This window comes from Terrapene carolina, unplaced genomic scaffold (genome assembly GCF_002925995.2).
Source record: "Terrapene carolina triunguis isolate 2854851 unplaced genomic scaffold, T_m_triunguis-2.0 Scaffold62, whole genome shotgun sequence".
NCBI classification, from domain to species: Eukaryota; Metazoa; Chordata; order Testudines; family Emydidae; genus Terrapene; species Terrapene triunguis.
Window position 1 is genome coordinate 41875074 of NW_020664413.1, and position 16239 is coordinate 41891312.

The following is a 16239-nucleotide window of genomic DNA, read 5'->3' on the forward strand; positions in this document are numbered from 1 at the left end:
CAAGTGTGACCCTGGGTTGGTTTTTAGGGGAACAGAGGTAACACTTAGCCTCTGGGACTCAGCTCACAGGGTGAACATGGGCATGCTCTCAAAGATAGCATATTGTATAAGACAGTATAACAGGTGGCAAATTTCCATATGCGGCCATTGGAAAAGGTGGGTAAAAAGACTTCACCTAATGGAGAACAGAATGAAAATCTTGAGACAGTCCCGTGAGTGGAGAAAAAAGTCCCCCCACCCCTCGAGCTAGGATTAGGTGCATGTGGGTGTAGGAACAATGGAATCTCCTTTTGCCTGGCACCTGTGAAAACTTAATAGCCGTTGAATAGAACTGTAGATGATTAATACTGACTTCACCTTCTCTTTACCACTGTGTAACACCTAGGTGGTGTAACGGAGCTGTGAATTTTTCTGCTGTTCTAGTCAAACTTTTGACAGACTAGTGTGATGGGGAAACCTGAAATGCCACCTGTCCTAGAAAACTCAAAGTAAAAGCTTTGTTTCTCATTCTTTTCCTTTTTAATTTGAGGTAGGGCAGGCTGGACAGAAGGCGCACACACCTTTTCAAATGTTTGTGATTTTTCTATTCAAATTTGTTCTTGCCTTCCTTGTCTTCCCACCACTCCCTTCTTTCCATGAACCCATACTTCTCTCTGCTCTTTGGACCAAGAATATTTCCATTTGCGGGCAGAATTCAAAGTGTAGGAACAGGCATTTATAAAACGAGACCCTCTCTCGGTGGGGTTAAGGTGGTAAGAAGTATTGGTGGTGGAGCCTAATGTACTATGATACAGCTCTGGTCTTTAGAACACTCTGTATGGGTTAGCTCTGGAGGTGGGAGAAGCTCAATAGGACTCGTATGCTGACTTTAGGCTGATTGAAGCCTAGACCTCTCTAGCTTCTTTCTCCTCCAAATCTAAGCCAGACAAGTTGTTTTCAGAGCCAGAACTGTATATAGGGCCCTGTGGCAGGGTGGACTGACTCCGGAGGCCCCCTGCTAGTGGCCTCACAGCCCTGCGTCACTCTGCCCCAGAATAAAGCAGAGAGAAGTCCTCCAGGCAGCCTAGAGTGGCTACAGAGGAACAACCAATCAGAGGGGCTGATGGAACAGCCAATCCGGGGTCAGAAGGGCTCTATATAAGCCAGTTGCTGTATGGAGCCTGACAAGGGAGGACTTGTGCCTGGCTGGCTAGATGAACATCAGGACCACGGACAGCTCACTGCAGAGCGCTCACCAGGCAGAACCAAGCCCATGGAAGGCTGCCAAAGAACAGGTGCCTGGCTGGCTGGATAGAATAGCAGCAGGACCATGAAAAGGTCAGTGTGAGCAGGCTGAGACCGGGGGACTAAGCGCAGAACCTGGCCAGACCAGATGACGGTACTGAGATGTGCCTTGCCGGTCTTGTTGAAGACAGCCCATGGAGAGCTGCTGAAAGGACACTAGTAGATGATACCTAGATGGGCCCGGCTGGACGTTGAAGGCAGTGCCTCTGGGAAGAAGCCTAAGAGCTACAGCTCCATACCAGGGCCAAGAAAGAACTTGGGACTGTATACCTTGGAAGGGGGGGGACAGTGTATGTGGCTCAGCCAGAGGGCTGTCGCTGAAGATCTGCTGAGAAAACCATCAGCCGGCAGGCGCTCCTGAAAGGTGTGTGTCGCCCGTTGTAAGACCAAAAAACAAAAGCAGGCTCTCAACCAACTGTGCGGGGAGGGCATCCATGAGAGGTGGGTGCTACCCTGTGAAAAAGAACTGTGTTTGCACCCAACTAGAGAAAGGGGGCGCTAGCGAAAGGCAGGAGCCAACCCCCTTATAGTCCCTTGTTCCACAACCTGTTTGACTATATATGAACATATAAAATAAACAACTACAACAGTGGAAATACATTTTTATTAAATAACTTTCTATATATATATTATAGGTACTGGACATTAGACTATACTTAAAACACATTTAAGTGTTTTTTTTCCCTTTGTACGCTCAAAGAAGAGATGCCACACAGCATAATAATCTGTAAAATAGGCCTTTGAACAATATAAGTTTTCCACAACAAGAATATCCTAGAGATGATAAGACCATTATCATAGAGAATATACCTGCGGGCATTTTCATTTTAGTATAACAACATGATTAGCACTCATTAGCAGATGGGAACACACTACATTAGGAGCTGTAACTTCTGCTGAATTTATGAATAGGTCTAGTAGATAACCAGCTGGTTCCAATGGGAAATTTGGTTTGGGGTTTTATTTTTTTACAATGTTTTATTGTCGATACAAATAAACATTCATAAATTAATATCTGAAGATACAAGGAAAACCAATACCTATTTCACAATTTATGCTAGATTTAGTGTTATGTAATCTGACAAACAACATGTTAAGAAATAGTCCACATTTTCCTTTTTGAAGAAAGTCAGTAGAGGTAGCCATTTGTCCAGAAAACAAGACCAGTCTTTGTTCTTGATTTGTTCCATCAGGAAACAATTCTTGATTTAAGGAATTTACCCAGTTCTGTATCCATCTTAATTCCTAATAGACATATTTATAAAAAAGTTAGCTAATGGTACAAACAATATTTGGAAAGATCATTAAGTGGTCTGCCGAGACCCTCAACAATTTTCAAGTGGTCCGTGGGGAAAAAAAAAAAAGTTTGAGAACCACTGAACTAGAGTATATCTTTTAAAAAACATCCCATCTGGATTTAAAAATTTCCCAGTGATGGAGAACCCATCAGACCCCTTGGTAAATTATTTCTCACTGTTAAAAATATGCACTATATTTCTAGTCTGAATTTGTCTCGCTTCAACTGCCAGCCATTGTTGTTTGCTTGTGTCTAGCTTACCAAGTGATCCAGATCATTCTCTGTGAATGACCTATACTCTTCATTATTTATCACTCCCCCAAACTTTGGGTGATCTGTAGACTTTATTGGTAATGATTTTATGTTTTCTTTCAGGTCTTTGATAAAGAATATTGAATAGCTTTGAGCCATCAGTTGATCCCTGAAGGACCCCATTAGAAAAATATCCACTTAACAATGATTTCCCATTTACAATTACATATTGAGACCTATCAGCCAGTTTTTAGTCCATTTAATGTGTGCCACATTGATTTGGTATCATTCTAGTTTCATACTTCAATATCTACTACAGACAATTTTATTAATTAGGAAAAAGAAAATGTTCAGTCTAGTGATGAAATTTGCCAAAACCACAAAATTGGGGGAAGAGGTGAATAAAAGGATTAGTAGTAAAATCCAGTATGACTTGGCTCACGGAGAGACATACGCTTACGTTTCCTTCACGCTCTCCAAATAAATTATTATAATTTTTCTAAACCTTTTCTGGAGCCCTTGATTAAAGAGAAGGTATGGTCTCCATTGTGGACAAGGAGTCTACTTCAGTGCTTCTCAAAGCCAGTCCGCCGCTTGTTCAGGGAAAGCCCCTGGCTGTCCGGGCTGGTTTGTTTACCTGCTGCGTCCGCAGGTTCTGCCGATCGCGGCTCCCACTGGCTGCGGTTCGCTGCTCCAGGCCAATGGGGGCTGCGGGAAGTGGCGCGGGCTGAGGGATGTGCTGGCCGTCCTTCCCACAGCCCCCATTGCCCTGGAGTGGTGAACCGCGGCCAGTGGGAGCCGCGATCAGCCGAACCTGCGGATGCGGCAGGTAAACAAACCATCCCGGCCCGCCAGGGTGCTTACCCTGAACAAGTGGCGGACCGGCTTTGAGAAGCACTGGTCTACTTCACTTGAGAGGTGCATTTTTCACAGTCTGTAGGGGTCTAACTCATCCGCATCTTGAGTTGTCTTAACCCATGTCAACTCATGAGAGTATTCACATGGGAAGAGGCTTTACCAGAGTTGGTTGAAAAATGTATTTCATTTTCCATGAAAATTTTCAAAGTAAATGAAAACTTCAAATTCATTGTTGTACAGAATGTTTTATGTTTTGGGCTTTGGTTTGGCGGTTTTAGTTTTTGTTTGTTGTTTGTTGTTGTAAACCAAAATACTTCATTTTTTGATTAAAACTTGAGAAATTATAATGGAACCAGAAATTTTAATGAGAAAATTTCCATTTTGTCAAAAAGCCAGTTTTTGTCACAAAAAATGTGAATACATTTTTCAACCATCTCTAGATTTTACAGTTAACTGGAAGCAGTGGAAATTTTTCCTGTTAAATTTTCATGAAGAACTGATGGGCTTTAGTTAAAAGCTTTAAAAACATGCTCTCACCTGTGTGGTTACCTCTCTTTGCTCATTGCGTGCTACGCTACCTCCATGCAGAGCATGTACATGAGATGCTACTACAATATGGCACATATTTCCACACAGCTGAAACCTGTGACTCAATAATATCCTGTAATTGCAGCAGCCTGATTGAGGAGAAACAACAAATAAATCCTAGGGTCCCTTCAGCTATTGAGTCAATCCTTAGAGAATGAAAATGAGTTGAAGGCTCATTTCCAAAAGATCAGTTAAACTGGAGGTTTGAATGCACTGAAACTCCACTAATTACCATATATGCTTCAGGGATTCTGGAAGGGCAGAAAATTATCCTTAATCACGTAGGCAAGCAGAAAATAGGAAAGACAGATGTTGTTGTACTGACCTCTCATCAGAATCTGATTATCTGTTGTTTGACCTCCTCCATCCATTTTGAGGTCATGATTGATGACGTCAGTCTTAGCAATGTATTTTAAAGCAGAATTAATTTCCTTTAGACCATTTTGGAATACATCTGAACCAGGACTGAAAACCGAAGTGGTACGCACTGTTATAGAAATCATACTGAGTGTAAAGTGTTTTGGGAGTATATGGGACCTGTGAGTGAGCACCAACTTAATGAAATCTGGTTGAAGCCGATAATCTAAGCAGAGTAAGCCTCACTACTTCCCACTGACGATTATGATATCCTTTGTGGAGAATTGAATTTTGTGTGTTCGAGCGTAAGGAAACAAGCACACTTAAAAAATCAACTGCATTAACAAACAATACTCTGTCAATTTATTTGGAGAAACATAAACTAACTGTAATTATTTTGATAATCTTTAATAGAATGACCAGAAAATGTACTATGGTACATTAGGCAAAGGATCAAAAATATTTTTCTTACTGATCTAAGACCAGTAATAAGACAAGTTAGCTGATTCTGAAAGCATTTCCTAGCTCTGTCTGGTTGTGAAATATAGGACCTTAAAGCATGACTGCTACCTAATTTAGCAGTTTTTAAAGTTCTTTTGCTGTGTTATTAAATATCAACCATGCAAAACTTCAGTAGTTTTACAAAACCTAATGTTAATATTTCTAACTTTGCTGAAAGTTCCCTTTCCCAGCAAAAATTGAGAGGCTGTTTAAGTGACCTCCCAGCTATTGCTGACGTTATAAGCAGTTCCTTTTTCCATGTTCAGCAAGAACTACAGTGGCCCAAGTAAGTGGAGAAAATAACCGATTTCATCCATTTTTCCCTATGACCAATTTTTCTCCACCTAACTGGATGGTTGTAGCACTTCCTGAATGTGGGATCGGCAGTGTTTTATGAAAATAGCTACATAGTGCACACAGTAACTGAATTTGAAGTCTTGTGAAAGTGTGTTCACCCGAAAGTCAGTGTATTCCAGCTATTTTCTTCCGTCCCCACAGCATACACTCTTCAATTCCAGCATAATTATTAACACCTGTAGTTAGAGATAAATGTTTTATACTGTTCAATTCTTGGAAATCCAGTTTTTAAAGTAGCTGAAAGAGACGATGGTAATCAGATGAGATTTTTAATATCTTGCATCTCACAAGCCCTCAGTGCTAAAAACGATTTCCAAGTTTTCCAATGGCACATTATTTCTTGCCTGCAGAGTTCATGAGGGATATGATGTTAAATGGGTTGCTGGTCCCTTGAACCATTTTGGCACCAGTCCAGGGCTTAAAATAGCAAGACCTGGACCTCAGATTATATATCCCTACAATAAATTTTTGCAATATAATACATTATATATTACAATATAATAGCACTGTACAGTTAAATCTTTACTATGTATGGGAAAATGAGGGGTTTTGATGCAAATTATTGAATTTATGGATTATTAAAGAGAGAATAAGTGAGGTTCTTCTATATTGTAAATATGCTACAAATAATTAGTACTTCTCCAGGATCCTGCATAGGACCTTCATTGTTGCTGATACAGAGCCTGCTATTAAATTACATTTTTGTAATGGAAGGACTATATCATTTAAACCTGGAGTAAAAATGTTGACTATCTCCTGTAATAATAAAAGTTATGTGGAAGGTCCTGGGGATTTTTTTCTTAGTTCCAACTGTAGTTTTATAATGTTAATGCATTGGTTGTAACAAGATGTAAGAGTACGTTAAATATCCAGCTCAGTGGATGTATAGGTAATGTGGGATGTCTACTTCTCATTTCATCAGAAGCAGGAACTCTTCTAGATGTGACACTTTGGTAACAATAATCTCCTGGCGTTGGGGGATGGCCCATTCTAGGGAAAAGCGCTCTGTTGTGGGGGACAGCTTTGTATGTTTGGGGTTGGGTTCTGCATAACGTGAAGTAATGTTTAGCTGAGGTGCCAGCCTCTGCTAATAATCATAGCTTTCTCAAAGAGCAACCATAAAGCGGAGATAGTGTAATTCTTGTTTTCTTAGCTCAAAAGATTCTGAAAAACAGTAGTGAAAACTGACCAGAGTTTGTCTGTTTTCACTGTATTGCAGCCTTGCTAAATTGTGAACAGCAGAGACTCTGGAGTTGTCTATCTGCAGACGCAGGAAGACAGCACTGCACTGGTTTACATTTAGTTCAACATTTGACTTTTTTTGCAACCATATGTGAGACTTTCTAAATTTTCATTTGGAAAAAAAAAATCAGCAGAAGTTAATGGTAATCGTCCCCTTTGCATCCCTCTCTCTCCATCCATACACACATATCATGGGAAGTATCCAGTTTGCCGTGGTGGGCAGATGAGTGGAACTTTTAAGCCCTACAAAGCCAAATCCTATAGTCCTTACACATGACTTAGTTCCCTGGGCATTTCACCTGAATAAGGACTGTATAATTTGCTCCATAGAATTTAAATAATACATTTTAGAGTAATCCAAATTCCTAAAAGAAGAGTATCAAGGTATTTAGTTCCCAATATTGGTCGTCTTTGACCACATCTTCAATCGATGTGATGATGAAACAAGGAAGGAGATGGTAGAAGGATGAAAGATCAGTCAGAGGTGTAAACCAAGTACTCTGTTTTGTTGGCTTTGACAAGCAAAGACTCTCGGGCATACCAACTATTTGGTGACCCAGATCTTCACTTCTTGCAGTTTAATGAAAGACCAGTCATTAGTAGGTGTCAGAGCCATGACTTTGCATGTATAACAAGACCTGTCTGGATTGGGCTGCAGGATCAAGCAGGTCCTTAGATGCTGGGTTCAGAATGGTTCGAGAAAGGGTCGGTGAGGAGGAGTGGCTGTGCTTTAGCATCTAGTCTCAGAGGCACGAGGTTAAATGGTCCAAAATTGGACAATGATGTATTAAGGAAATCCATCCGGAGAAAAAAAAATCAGCTTCTGGTACCTTAAACAAACCAATAAAGACAATTAAGCGAATAGGAGTATCCATTTAATATGTTCCAGTGTCCTCAAATATAAAATGAAACTGCTAGTTGCAGATTCCAGCTATTTGAATTTGGTGCATGGGAATGTCAGACCACCTATGTATATCTCTGTTCACCTTTTTAAAGTATACATTGTGTTTGTTTCAGATATAAGATACTCCATAGCTAGACCTGAAAAAACAAACAAACAGGGGAGTTGTTTTCTCTGTTTCTGTTATTTATGAAAATAATTAAATGCAGTTTATGAATGTAAAAAGCAAACATGGCCCCCTTAAATACATATTGAGCAAGAAAGCATAGAATGTACTTAAGGGAGAGCATAGCCTTTGTTTCTTTTCAAATAGTTCTGTAAATTAAGTACTATTAGCAATATGTATCCCATGTCCCATGTTTAGTGTTTAATGAAAGCTGGAGAAGAAACTTACCTAATTTTAAATTCAAACAAGAATGGGGTTAGGATATGGGATTTGTTGTTATGTTACACACTGATCACCTATTTGTCCATTAGTGCTGAAAGCTAATCCATTGGCTTCTCTTCTTCAGAGATGCCAGCCAGTATTGATCTCTGTTATTTTAGGAGGAACTCATTTGCACTTCTGAGATCTTTTAATAAACATTTACAATCAAAAGATCAATAGTAATGAAGAACTCCATCAGTAGTTGTAATTCTGCCTGTTTCTTCTTTCAGATTCAGATGAATGACCAATATCAGTGCTAATTTACATCTTTAAAATATGTTAACGTATTGCTTTTTCTTCTTTTCTGGTTTGCATAATTTAAAAGCTTCTTTAAGTTCTAGGGGTTCTTAGACAGCTAAGGCACCATCTTGGATTCTCATGTTGTTGTAGAAACCGGATATATTCCAGAGATCATCACCCAGAGGTGAACCTTAAATGCTGATGTTGCTGATCCTGAGTTAGTGGCTATGAAGTGATTGATTCCCTGTTTTATAACAAAGACAAATCACTCATTTCCTGTAAGCAAGTTATTAAATCATTGGTATTTTGCCACATTATAGAGATGTATTTTTTATTGTATTTTTGTATTTGCAACATCTATAATCCATTGTTATGGGCTGTAACAAAATCAGGATTATGATTTTACTGCATCGGAAAAGATCACCAATGTGGGGAGAAACTTTCAATAAAATATGCAGTATGCTTTACAGAAGAAGGATTGGCCCCCCTGAATTGTGGTGTACAGATTGGCTTTTGTTCTGTACATCCACAAAACATACAACCTTTCCTATCCATTGTCCCTCTCCAAATACAAAACTGCCCCTATTGGTAGACCAATCTGTAGAAATGCTGAGGTTGAAATAATTCAAGTTTTAGAGACAGACCTCCATTTTTTTTAGTTCATTTTTGTCTAGAGACCCAATCCCACACTGTAAATTGTATAGCCAAATTATTCCTGAGCTGCATATAGATTCTTCTGGGAAACTGTGTGGGAAAAGAATCAGTCATAAGAAGCAAATAGCCAGTGCGGAGGAGCACAAATTTTATCAGAGGAACATACCATTTGAGATTGGATTTTATTTGGAGCTATCCAAATAAAACTTTCAAACCCTGCCCTTTTTCTGTTGCAGATGGTAACCCTGTACCTCATATAACACTGGGTTCTGGGCAGGTCAGACATGTGTTGGTACCTTCTCATCACTATTACTAATAATTGTTTTGGCACATGAGAAATCTTGATCCTGCTGCTCCTACGGGGAGCACATGTTGGTCAGAGTTTCACCAGCTTGGCCAGGCTCCAGGCCCTTGGAATACTCTCCATTTCTGAGGGTGGAGATGGCTTTTCCTAAGCAATATCTATGAGGTTGCTCATGGCTGTCCGCTCTAGAGTGTGAGACTCTGTCTTCTGGAGCCCCCCCCCCCACATTTCTATTTATAGCAGAGAAATTGCTGAGAAGTGCATAGCTTCAAACAGTTAAAAAGAATTCAGGGGCAATGCGCTAAATAAGCAGAGGTCTGGGGACTGCCAAATGTTCTTATTTGGATCATAGGGAATAACAGGTTCTTTTAAAAGAATATCCTAGTTCAGGGCATCAAATGGTTGTATTCTGACTGCTTCTCTGGCTCTGTGGAGTCCATCCCATTCCTTGAGGTCTGTGATTGTCAGATTCTTCTCTTGGAACCCTCATTGCCCATGGCTGTTTCTACTTACGATTGTGGCTTTAAGGTGGGAGACCCGTCCAGTGTGCTGAGAGAGAGGAGAGCTGGTCTGTTCCCCTGCCCTGGAGGTGTCATCTTTCCCTCTTTCTAATCAGTGGGAAAGTCAGCATAGGAGTTCTCTACTTTCCCTTGAGGTGATACAGGCTTCTTTCTTTTATTTCTCCTGGGATGAGCATGTGGCTTCTTCCTAAAATCTTTCCCTACTTCTCCACACTGCTCCTCCTCTTGTCCCTCATATCTATCTTGTCCTCCATTTGTTTCTTGCAGTTTATATATCCAACCTGTCTCTTATCTTTTCCAAATTTTGCTCATTTGTGTATTGTCTAATATTGGCTCCCTCATTTATCTGCTGCCATTAGTATAAACACCCTCCTGTTAATCTAAACATTATCCGAATACACCGTTCAAGCCTTTTTTCCCCCTATAAAAATAGTTGACCTGTCTTGAATCTCTGTTTTGTTGAATCTCTTCAGAGCAATTGTTTATTTCCTTTCACTTGTTTCCTTGCACCTTGTAGCTTTTAACATACAAATACCTCACATCAAGTTTTAGAATGTATCTATAGTTGCATATGAATTTCATGTATTTTTTTTAATAAAAATTGATCAAAATAAATTGACATAATCCCTGGCCGATCAGTTTATGGGATAGAGAATTTATTTATGGCAAATCAATATCTTTATTTTATACTTCTTCATAATTGTTCTGTCTACAAGTTTCCTAAGAAATTATTTCAAGAATGTTGATTTCTGTGCATTCTTCCAATCCAGATAACAGTTGGAGATAAATTAGTAAGTAGCTCTCAGTGCTTACAGATCTTTCAGACTATTTAATGCAATATTGACACAGAAGATAAGCCAACTGCCTCAGAGCTCAGCCTGAGATTGACCATTCACTATGACTCATCTGCTTTAATTAATGTTCTTTCAGTTAGTAGACAGCAGAAGGGAGGACTTATTAGGTTAACAAAGCAGAACTGGTACTGCAAAACCAAAAAGGGGCTGAGACTTTAGAATTCTCACATAAGAAATCGAGGGAGGAGTATTTGTGATTATATTTCCTTCATTTCCCAAAACACAACTGAAATCCTTTGAGAAATGGAATGATGGAAGTAGGAAGTGATTTAGTTTTATCAGTGTCTAAATCCCAGGTAATATTTGATCTTAAGCTCTGAGAAAAGTATACACTAAAAAGTGGAAAACTATAGCTTAGTGAGCAGATTGTAGCTAAATCCAAGGTAAACATCACTTCCACACAGCTCTCACTCGCCTCGACTGGTGCAATGAGAGCTTCTCCCTCTGCTGTAACTAGTGGCTTACTCTGATATATTCTCAATATTAAAGCTAAATTAGGAAGTGGATATGAATACATATGGGAAAATTCCAAATATTAGAGGAAAAGGCCAACTCGAAGTTACTGAATTCAGTTTAACATAGTGTATTTCATACCTTTTATATAAAATATAATTTGAATTAAATAGCAATGGCAAGGAATACCAAATTGAAACTAAATGTGAAGAGGTGTTTACCCAGAAAGAATTGTAAATGGGTGAGATTTACTGCATAAAATCAGTGAGACAGGAAAATTGGGCACAGTCAAAATGTAGATGACAGCTATAAGGAAAGTGAATGGAAGAAGAATGAACTTTAAGGTCTAATGATCTTGTCTTGATCATGAAATATTTTTTTGTTTATATCTGCGGAAGAGATTAGGAAGTCCTCAATAAATATTTAAAAATGGGCACTCAGTTCATTAGCCCAATCCATAAAAAAAAATTATAACTCACTTCCCATTATAATGTGTGTACAGTAAGTATTGTATTTACATGCCTCTACCTATAAATAAAATTTACTTGAGTGAACTCAGTGGGCAAGATTTAAACAATAAAACAAAATAAGGAGAGAGTATATGAGGAAATGCTTCTCTCCACTAAAAAGTGTGTAGTAGACTATAATATATTTACATACAAAATAAGAGGAAATTATATACATCAAAAGGAGCTGTGGTTGCTGAGTATCCCTGGCAACTAACAACCAGACCATTTATTAAACTGTCTTTGTATGGACTTGGATGTCTAACTTTGGGCACCCACATTTGAAAAATTGACCTAAGTGATGTGCTTGGGTTGGGGGCAATATGGTTTTTTGGATTAGGCACAGGGCTAGGAATCAGAGGAGCTGATTGCTAGTCCTATGTATAGGGCAGAATTGGACGTAAAGCCTCCCATAGCTAGTCATGCACACTAGTCGTTGCCAAGAAAAAGGATTAAAACCAACTTGCAGTTATCACAAGTCAAATAAAGCTGGAAAAAATGTTCATAAAGTGAACTTCACTTTTTGAACTTTCATGTTTCCTGAATGTGTTGCCTAATTTTTCTTTTGCCTTGTGTTGGCTAGAAATATTCTACCCAGGCGTGTGGCTTGATTTTGCTTCCACCAAAGTCAATGGCAAAACGCAGAGTGACTGATGGAAAGGGAGCAGGCCCATCTGTGACATTTCAAGAGGATTGGTTTAATTTTGGTGAATTTAATGGGACGATCAAAAATTAGGTTAATTTATTAATAGAAAGCGAGCTTCAATTTTAGCTCTGGAGAGACTAAGATCTCATTACATTTGGAGAATTGTTTTTTATTTTAACTCTTTTAAAATGCTATTGGGGGGATACGACGATGCTTCAAAGTTCAGGCAGAATTTGGGAAATAAGTCCTAATGGATCTGAGCTTATTGCAACACAGGAAAGCTCAAAGCTGGTACACCGTTTCTGAGATTTTTCTTTACTTTCTAAAATACAGCTGTTGATCATAGTGTAGGCACTGACTCCATGGGTGCTCTGGGGCTCAAGCACCTAAGGAAAAAAATAGTGGGTGTTTAGCACCCACCAGCCACAGCTGTTCGGCGGCACCGCTGATCAGCTATTCGGTGGCGCTCGTAGGCGCCGACTTCCACTGTTCCTCGTGGGTACTTGCCCCCTTCCTGGCCCCGCCCCTGCACCGACCTCATCCCGCCCCCATTCCACCCCTCCCCCCAAGTCCCCGCCCCTGCCTCTCCTCCCCTGAGCACACCGCATCCCCGCTCCTCCCCCTCCATCATTCCCTCCCTCCTGGAAAGTCCTAAGCACCTCCAAACAGCTGTTTGGCATTGGGAAGCGCTGGGAGGTAGGCGGAGGAGTGAGGATGCGGCATGCTCAGGGGGTGAGGAGGAGGTGGGGCGGGGGGTGAGGGGAGCTTGGCTGCTGGTGGATGCAGAGCACCCACTAATTTTTCCCCTTGGGTGCTCCAGCCCCAGAGCACCCACGGAGTCGGCACCTATGGTGGTACTGTCAATCAGCTGTTTGGTGGCTGGGGAAGGCGCTTGGGGGAGGGTGGAAAGCAGTGAGTGGTGGACGGGCAGGGTCTTGGGGGGGCAGGGTGGGGGCAGAAAGAGGCGGAGGGTGGGGCCTTGGGGAAGGGGTGGTGTTGGGGCGGGGCCTCAGGAAGCGTGGTAGTGGAATATCCCTGGGGAAAAATAAAAGCGTCTGTGGATCATACTTGTGTTCATAATTTCTCCTATTGTGCTTATATCTGCCTATTTTTCAATCATGTTTTTCTAATTGTTTCATTAATTCTTTTTTAAAATGTTAGTAATATTGGTGCTATAAATATTTAATTTTGTTAACACCTGTAAATATTTACTGAAGTGTCACCATTGAGCAGATGCTGATGCACATGTATGTTATAAAATTTACTACATTGTAAAGTTCTGTTTATAAGCTATATTGTGTGTGTGAACCAATGTTTACATTCATGGTAAGAAGCTTGGTGTAATTTTGTGAATATATACAACTAGGTAAGCAATATATAAGCAATAAAACTGCCTGGATTGAGTTTGCAGTCAGTTATTTAACAAGTTTAATGAGTTTGGTTGTCTCAGCTCTGTTTCTTGAGGGAATTTGTGCACATCAAAAAAGCACCACTGAGTCTGGCTGAAGTGTCAACATTTATTTATTTATTTAAAGCTTTAGACTTGACTAGAAGGCACTTCACAATAGCTCAGGACAAGAGACCACTGGTAAATCTGTTGTTCTTGCATGTACTTGCTAGCACTGTGTTTGGCTCTAACAACAGTGCGTACTCTTCCGGAACACCTTTAAAAAGGATTGGACACTCTTAAGTGTCAGATCACTGTCTTCCTCTGCCAATGCTAAATATAATTTTTTCTGCATAAGTGAACTCAATGGAGACCAGTCATGTTAAAACCCGTTTGATTTTCATTTACCCAAAAGCTACAATGCTTAAAAAAATATTTAAAAGATCTTTATCGTTCAGCATAAATGGCTAAAAACTTGTTCTTTTAGCTATTACATGACTGAACCAATTGTACAGTTCAGTGAACTGGGATTATCATCTTTGCTTTCTGCTATGTCAGATCTTTCTAAAGTGTAGCAGTTTTAAACATTAAAATTGATTTTTGATTTGTATTAAATTGTATGGATCTTGAAAAACCAATATTGATATAAATCTCTGCAGCACATACTTATGTATCATATTTGTACAGTATGAAAACATTGTTAAAATGGACCAGCAGTCCTTGGCATACTAATGTGAAAGTGGGGAGAACCCTTGAGTGTAACTTTGTTAGTTTTTCAGCATCTGGACTGAAAAAAGCTAGGACTATCATAGAGATGTATTTGTTTCTTGTAGAAACTGTACTACAGGCTGATACACAAAAGTAGTATATGTTTAGGTTTTTTAATGAAGGAGGTACTCCATTTGTTTGTCAGTGCCGAATATCTACTTTCCCCTGTTCATCTATATTGTAAGAGGGACAAGTGCATCACTGTTGCATTCTGAAGAATTGTGTCCACTTATACCAATGTGAATTTGGCCTTATATTGGATGTCTTTTAAAGCTCAGTATTTACCTTTCCAAGTATTTATGGTACCCATATACTTAAAATAAGAAGGTACTATGGTCACTACAGGTATCTGGAGCATTAAATACTGTTTTTAATGGCACCCACCGTGTGTGCTTTAATTTTAAACAAATATGAATAGGACTTTTAGTGGCAAGCCATGGGTTAGAATTATATCAGCTTGAGAAAGTATTTCACAAACAGGGTACCTTGAAGGGCCCCGCTCTATAGTGTGAAATCACAAACATGGAAAGAGCTCGTTGAGGCAAGGGCAACGTCTTAGTAACATGGGGCTAAAACTTCAGACTCTAAAATCCAAGTGGTAGATGTTTCCAGCTCACTAGAGAGCAAGCAGGTGCAGGATTTTCCTCTCGTCTAGACGTAAGATTTCTAGGAGATGCCTCAACTTTTCAGCACTATTCCTCCATCTTAGGATCTAAATCTTGTACTAATCTCCCTGACTAAGCATCCTTTTTGATGCTGTGGTGAGAAGCACCCTTAGATTTTCCGTCTTTTACAGGTGGTCATTCTGGTTGAAATCTCTTTGCCAAAGGAGTTAAGGTCTTATTGGAAAACAGCAGTACTGCATCTCTGATGAGGGCAAAGTTATGTTAAGAGTTAACACAGGCTTTATTTCCAAAATAAACCCAGTTACAAGAAATTTTTTTTTCTTCTATCCTTTTTTGTCCACAGGCAAAACACCCTTTAAATAAATAAATAATTTTAAAAAACAAAACAAAGCCAATCAAGCAACCTACAAACCCTCTGAACACACACACCTCTGCCATACTGTTGATGTCAGCAGGGCTCTAATAATCAACACTGAACGTGGCACACAGTTAAAAAAAAAAAAAAACTCTAGCTTTGCTGATTTAACACTTATCATAAAAAATAAAATAAACAAACAAACAAAAAGGCTGCCAAGGCTTCAATTATTAGGTGGCTAAATTGGTGCTTTTCAGAAGCCTTCAAAAATAGACACCACCTTTTTCCCCCTCAAACGTTTATGCTCATTTATTCAGAGTCATGGCAGCTTCCTGGCTTGGAGGATTATTTGAAACATATAAAGAGACATGTCGGATGGTCTCCTGGTCATGTTTCTATACCTCCTCTAAGTTTGACAAATTAAATGTGCAGGTCTCATCAGTCCCTGCCATTGGAAGGAGGGATCCGTACTATGCTCCCCCAATAAATTATTTTGGGGTGGGGGGAGAGGACACATCTGTTTCCTCATTCATCTTTTCTTTTCCCTGGGGGTGACACACATTGTATATCCCATTTTAATGGATCTGCTGACTTTCCCTATGAAGAAGAATAAGAACATTTATCTGATTGTCCCTGAACATTTTCCTTTCTTCTAGTAGGAAAGTCTGCAGATTCAACCCACCTGGCACAAGGCTTATAGTTCTGAATGAGGCTTAAATTGTTGCTTTCTCCTTAATTTTCTTTATGGGCACAATGTATATATGTATGCTAGTAGTTGGGGTTAAATTTGAAGTTGTTCTTCAGTAGGGAGTGTTTGTATGACTATCCTGTTCTTGCTAATAACCTATGAAATAAAGTTTG

The 16239-nt window shown here is 39.7% G+C and overlaps 1 protein-coding gene across 1 annotated transcript in view; it reads left to right on the forward strand.

Annotated features, from left to right (window-relative positions):
- Positions 1-16239, forward strand: part of OSBPL6 (oxysterol binding protein like 6) — a 206101-nt gene that overhangs the window by 87753 nt on the left and 102109 nt on the right. The window lies entirely within an intron of this gene.